General features: G+C 45.4%; 1 long non-coding RNA gene across 5 annotated transcripts in view; it reads right to left on the reverse strand.

Annotated features, from left to right (window-relative positions):
- Window positions 1–5261, reverse strand: part of LOC106848382 (uncharacterized) — a 30751-nt gene extending 25490 nt beyond the window's left edge. For 2 of the 5 annotated variants that reach the window (XR_011498060.1, XR_006520170.2), the window contains exons 1-2: window positions 5107–5244; window positions 4883–4996 (exon numbers count right to left, since the gene is read on the reverse strand). This is a non-coding gene — a long non-coding RNA (uncharacterized lncRNA). Of the gene's footprint in view, window positions 1–1205; window positions 2074–2632; window positions 2901–3192; window positions 4370–4882; window positions 4997–5106 lie in introns of those variants that run through there. The other 3 variants (XR_001402425.3, XR_011498059.1, XR_011498061.1) reach the window with 3 other exon arrangements.
- Between the last annotated feature and the right edge of the window lie 163 nt (window positions 5262–5424).

Below are 5424 nucleotides of genomic sequence, written 5' to 3' on the forward strand. Positions count from 1 at the left end.
GGAGTCCAATAGTGGCCAGAAATGGCCAGGCCCTAATACCCACACTGTGCCTAGTCAAGGGCTAGGGGCTGCTCAGGTAGAATGGGGCCTTAGCTCTGACACGGTAATGGATCCCAAAGGTAATGTAGTTGCAGGCTGACAGCTAACTGCACTCTGGTAGTTGAATGGCAGATTCTTTCTTCTTATTATTATTACTTATTATTTCTTATCTTTCTAAAAATTCGGATAAAGAATCTAAGCAAATCAAGCAATGAGTGGGACTCTGCTGAAACTCTTTGTCACCACGGATTGTGAGAGAAACTGGGGCTTCAGGAATGTGTGTACAGGTTTAAGTTGCCAAGCTTCTGCCTCCTTCACTGATGAGGAAAGGAAAGTGAGACGGGAGGTGGAATCAGCTGTTGTTTGGGTGTGCGAAGGAAAGCTGGCTTTCTCCTCAGAATGGCATTTTACCAACTCAGAAAAAAAAAAGATTATGCAGAAGGAATCTGCTCCTTTTCGTTTCCATCAGAATTGAAAATATGTAACCTTCTTGCTCTTTTCTTCTTTTAAATGATACTCTTGAATGTATACTGGAGACTTTGAACATACTGGAATTTAGTTGCTCAAGAGTATTAGAGGTGGGGCAGCTGGGATGATAAAGGGGTTAGAGGTGCAGGGCGACTTGATGAGCTTCCAGATGAGTCTTTCCCTTGTCAGGGAGTGACTCTGATTAGTCTGAAAAGGTTGCTTGGAATTCTTTGTCCCAAACAGTCACCCTGTTATGTATCAGATATGGTTACACTTACTCATGTTCCCAGCCCATGATAAAAGGAGGAGCTGAAAGAGAGAACATGACTTTTTTCCCCAAGAAGCTCAAAGGAAATAATATAATTATGGAATCTGGGATCATCTTTTTAATATCTCAGAGGAAACTGAGTCCCAGAGATTTTAGGAGACTTGGCTAGAATTACAGCTTTCCCAGAAGTAAAATTAGAATACAGGTCTCTTGACTCCTAACTCAGTGCTCTGCCTCAGTGATGTCCACTCATAAAATCTCTGTGGAAAGAGTGAAGGACATGGGTCAGAAAGAATGAAACATCTTTTGAGGACTCTTGGAGATGCTGAACCCAAAAGTTGGAAGACTATATCAAGTGAGTATATAAAGTGACCATTTCTTATTATCGCCCCTAATAATACCCATAAATAGAAATTTTATTCAACCAAGAAAAGCCTCAAGTGTTCGTTTAATTACATGTTATGATTGCTGTTGAAGAGCAAACTATTTGCAAACAAAGCTTGAGAAAGAAATGATGAGTAATGTGCTAAAAGGACATCAGGGTGGGTGATCCTCTTCTTTCCCCTCCCTTTGGCACCACTTCAGTATAGGGCCCACCTCAAACAAGCCTTGCCACTGCCTTTATCATACTGACCTAGATCAACCTTCTGGAAAGTACTGCCACTTTCTTGCTTAAAAACCTTCAAGTTCTCCATTATGTACCAATAAAGCCCACATTCCTCATCCTAATATTCAAGGCCTTACATCATCTGTCCCAGAGTCTAGCAGTCCAGTCTTATTTCCCACTACTCCCCTGTCCCTGTGCTCAGCCTGTGGGATCTCCTTTCAGTTCCCACAACAAACAACACGCTTTCCTGCCCTGAGGCCTTTGCACATTTTCTTGACCCCATCCCTCCACCCACTTCATCTACCTGTTTTCCAAGGCCCAGATTAGATACCACCCTATTCTAGTTGACAGGGAGACTTGGTGGTAGCTTTTCACTTTTGCCATTCATTTGGCACTTATCATATCCCTCCTTAGGCTTGGAGGTAATTCCGGCAGTTCCAAAACTTGTTCACAAAGTCTCTGGCCCTCAGAATTACTCTTCTCTTTAGCAGCTGCAGCAACCTGGTGAACGCAAGTTATCCGACTCAACTCCCTCAACTTCCAACTCCTTCCTAGCTGGTCTTCCAACTCAAGTTATAGAACACGGACTTTTCCTCTAGGTCCAGGCTTTCACTGTTCTCTCTCTCCTTTATTTATTGAATCTTGCTTACTCTTTTGGCTTACTCCCAAAGTATAACCAAGTCTCTTCTTCCTAAAAACAAAATGAACATGAAACTTCTCTTTTCTTTCACCTTCCTTTTCCTTAAGTCAAGGTACACTCTCTCCTCTTTTCTGATACACTTCTCTTATTGCAGTCTGAGCTGAGGGTCTGCCACTCTACTGAAATGGACATTTGGAAGATCAACCAAAACTTCTAAATGCCAAATTCCAGTCTCTGCTCCTCCTTGAACACCTGTCTTCCTGGGACTTTTTCACCTACTTCTCTGACTATTCCATCACTGATTTTTGGGTTTTCCCCACTCAAGGTTTGTTCTTTGGTCCTCTTTGCAAACTTTTGCATCTATGAGGATAATTCTTAGGTTTGTTTCTACCCCTAACTTCTCTTCTAAGCTTCCTTTCCAGTTGTTTGCTAGACTTTGTGTGTGTGTGTGTGTGTGTGTGGATGTCCCATCTACTTCTCCAAGACAGTAAGTTCCAAAGTTAATTTATTATATTCTTCCTCTTCTAGGTCTTCCCCAAGCCTTTTTTTTCTGTCTCCTTTCCTTTCAGTCTCAGCCAATGGGGTGCATCACCTCCTTTCAGTTATTTACCTTTAATTTCTCTTCCTGGGTATCCTTCCCTGCTGCTTCATTTAGGAACTGGTCACAGATTAACATGTGATCTTTGAGAAAATGATTTCAGTAGAGTTGTTAGTGGTAGTGGTGATAGTCTGGGGGAACTCAGGAAAGAAGTGAGGAAAGAACTGCGGTGGGGCTGGCCTGGTGGATGGTGGTGAAGTTCGTGAGCTCCTCTTCAGTGGCCTGTGGTTCCTGGGTTGGGATCCCAGGTGCAGACCTGCTCACCACTCATCAAGCCATGCTGTGGTGGTGTCCCACATACAAAATAGAAGAAGAATGGCACAGGTGTTAGGTCAGGGACAATCCTCCTCAAGCAAAAACAGGAGAATTGGCAGCAGATGTTAGCTCAGGACCAACCATCCTCACAGACACACACACACACACAAAAGAATTGTGGGACAGGAATTCGGCTCCAAGTTCACTTCTTTGATGAAACCTTTTCCAATTTACCTAGAACTTTCTCTTTTACACCATTTCACAAAAGCAAAATTATCCTCTTGAATATATACCAATGTAATTTATTTCTTCTTTCTGGATATTATATTTGCTCTAATTTTCTACCTTTGCCATATTTATAAACAATTTTGCCAAACTGTAACATTTCTTAAGGAGAGGGACAACAAATGTCACTGAATAGTTGCCCCAAAGAACTCAAGGGTGGCTTTGGAAGCATTTAACTGTTTTTCCAACTTGTTTTTCTCCTTTTGTTATGTTAAGGAGATGCAATCACCAACCACCCTGAACCAGGCCAAACCTCACCACAAAAGCTAGGTCTATGACCTTTGCCCTATTTTTAATGCTAAGATCTCTCCAGGAGGAGCTTAGGCCTTGCTCCCATAACCTGCAGTGTATGTGGAAGCAGGTTTTCCAACTGAGCCTGTGCAAGTGAATACCCACCGCTCCCTTTTGAATATTCACTCCCCATCTGAAATAAAAAGTCCCCGCTCCCCTTTGTTCAGGGACACCACGACTGTGGAAATGATTCCCATGGTCTCCTATTTGCCACAAATATACTTTACTTTGTAAGAAACTACTTCTGGTGGAGAGTCTGATTTAACTCGCCTGGAGTTGAACCCACTTTGATTAGGTAACAAACTCTGGAAAAAGGCCTCAGCGTCTGTCACCTTTGCCACCAGCGCCTGATGATGGTGTCCCTCTGAGTCTGAGTGCTTCCTTCAGGAACAGATGACAAAGATGGTGACTCAGAGGCCTCTGGGTTTTTCCTTGTAATCTGTGTTGACAGTGCTGGGGTGGGGTGTCTCTTTTACTACCCTAACTCAGTATTTACTACAAATACACTAAGTATCCTAATTATTAAGCTGTTACCCAGGAGAGTTTAGTTGTTTCCACTTTTCCAATATCTGGGTCAATTCAATCTCACATTTCAAAAACAAAAAACAAAAAACCAACTCTTTAAAAAACCTCTCCAGTGGTCTGGAGACAATGTGGTCCTGGAGGGACCTTCCTCTTCGGAGCCAGCCCCACACCTTTTTTGCTGTTCCTCCCCAGGGCAAGGGCCGGTTTGATGACTCTAATCTGTATATAAAGGTTCCCTTGGAATGCTGAGACTTTGCAGCCTAGCTAAGGAACTGGTAGGTGGACTTTATCCTCCAGGACCCACACCTAGCTTCCCAAGGATGGGGGAGGGGAAGCAAACGAGCTTCTGCGACGCAGCAGACTGTCAGCTCCATTTAAGATTCCTCTTCAACCCTAAATAGGTACATGATAAATATCTGTTGAATAAATGAGAACAATATCCAGAGCCCAGTAACGCAAGCTCAGTCAAATCTCCTTTTTACATATCTTAATGGTTAAAATCTAGGAAGCCAGCTTGCAAGCTGTTTAACCACAGCTAGTGAATTAGCAGAGTGCCTGTAGTTTGCTTAGCACCCGGACATCACTCTTCTGGGGACTGGGATCAATTTCCCCACTTCTTGAAAGGCTAAAGTAGATTTACAATCTGGAGTTGAGTCCCCTTTCACTTAGAATGAGGGTTATTCCTATTCAATATAACCTTACTTCCCCCGTTCCCATTCCTTCAACAAATATTATTAAGCGCCTACTCTGCCATCCGTTGTAGGCGTTTGGGATAAAGCAGCGAACAAAACAAGAGATCCTTGCCCTGGTGGAGCTTATCGTAGAACGAGAGACAAACGATGAATATGATTTTTAAAATTGAATTATCTAATTGGAAGGTGATACACACTACAGAGAAAAACATACCAGTGGAGGCCAGGGGACAGAGAATCCTAGATTGGGGTTCTGGCTCAGGCTGGGGAAAAGGAGACGACCCGAGGTGGAGGAGGCTCTGACGTCGGGGGACCGGAGAGATGTTTTCTGCAGAAAGTGACGGAAGAGTAATTTGGTTTATGCGGAGGTTGGTGAAGGGCAGAAAGGGGTCTGGACCGAGATTCACGTTGAGAACACCGGAGGCCAGAGCTATTTACCTGCTCAGGCGAGAAGATGCTCCGGCGGGCGGCTCGCGGGGCGGGAGCCGGGGCCCGGGCGGGGGCGGTCACGGGCGGCCACTACGCCCCCAAAATGGCCTCCCGCTGCCCCTCGCCGCCCCGCCCCCGGCGCTCTGCAGCCCGGCGGGGCCCACGTGACCCGGCCCACCCGGGCTGGCGACCCCGGGTCCGGGTCCCTACGGCGGCCCCACCCCTCGCGGAAAACGGACCAACCGGAGAAGGGCAAGGCGGGGCGGGTGGTGACGGCCAATAGGGGTGGAGCTCCGGAGGGGAGTAACAGGTTGGTGGGAGGGGGAG

The sequence above is a fragment of the Equus asinus genome, chromosome 25, assembly GCF_041296235.1.
Source record: "Equus asinus isolate D_3611 breed Donkey chromosome 25, EquAss-T2T_v2, whole genome shotgun sequence".
Lineage (NCBI taxonomy): Eukaryota > Metazoa > Chordata > Mammalia > Perissodactyla > Equidae > Equus > Equus asinus.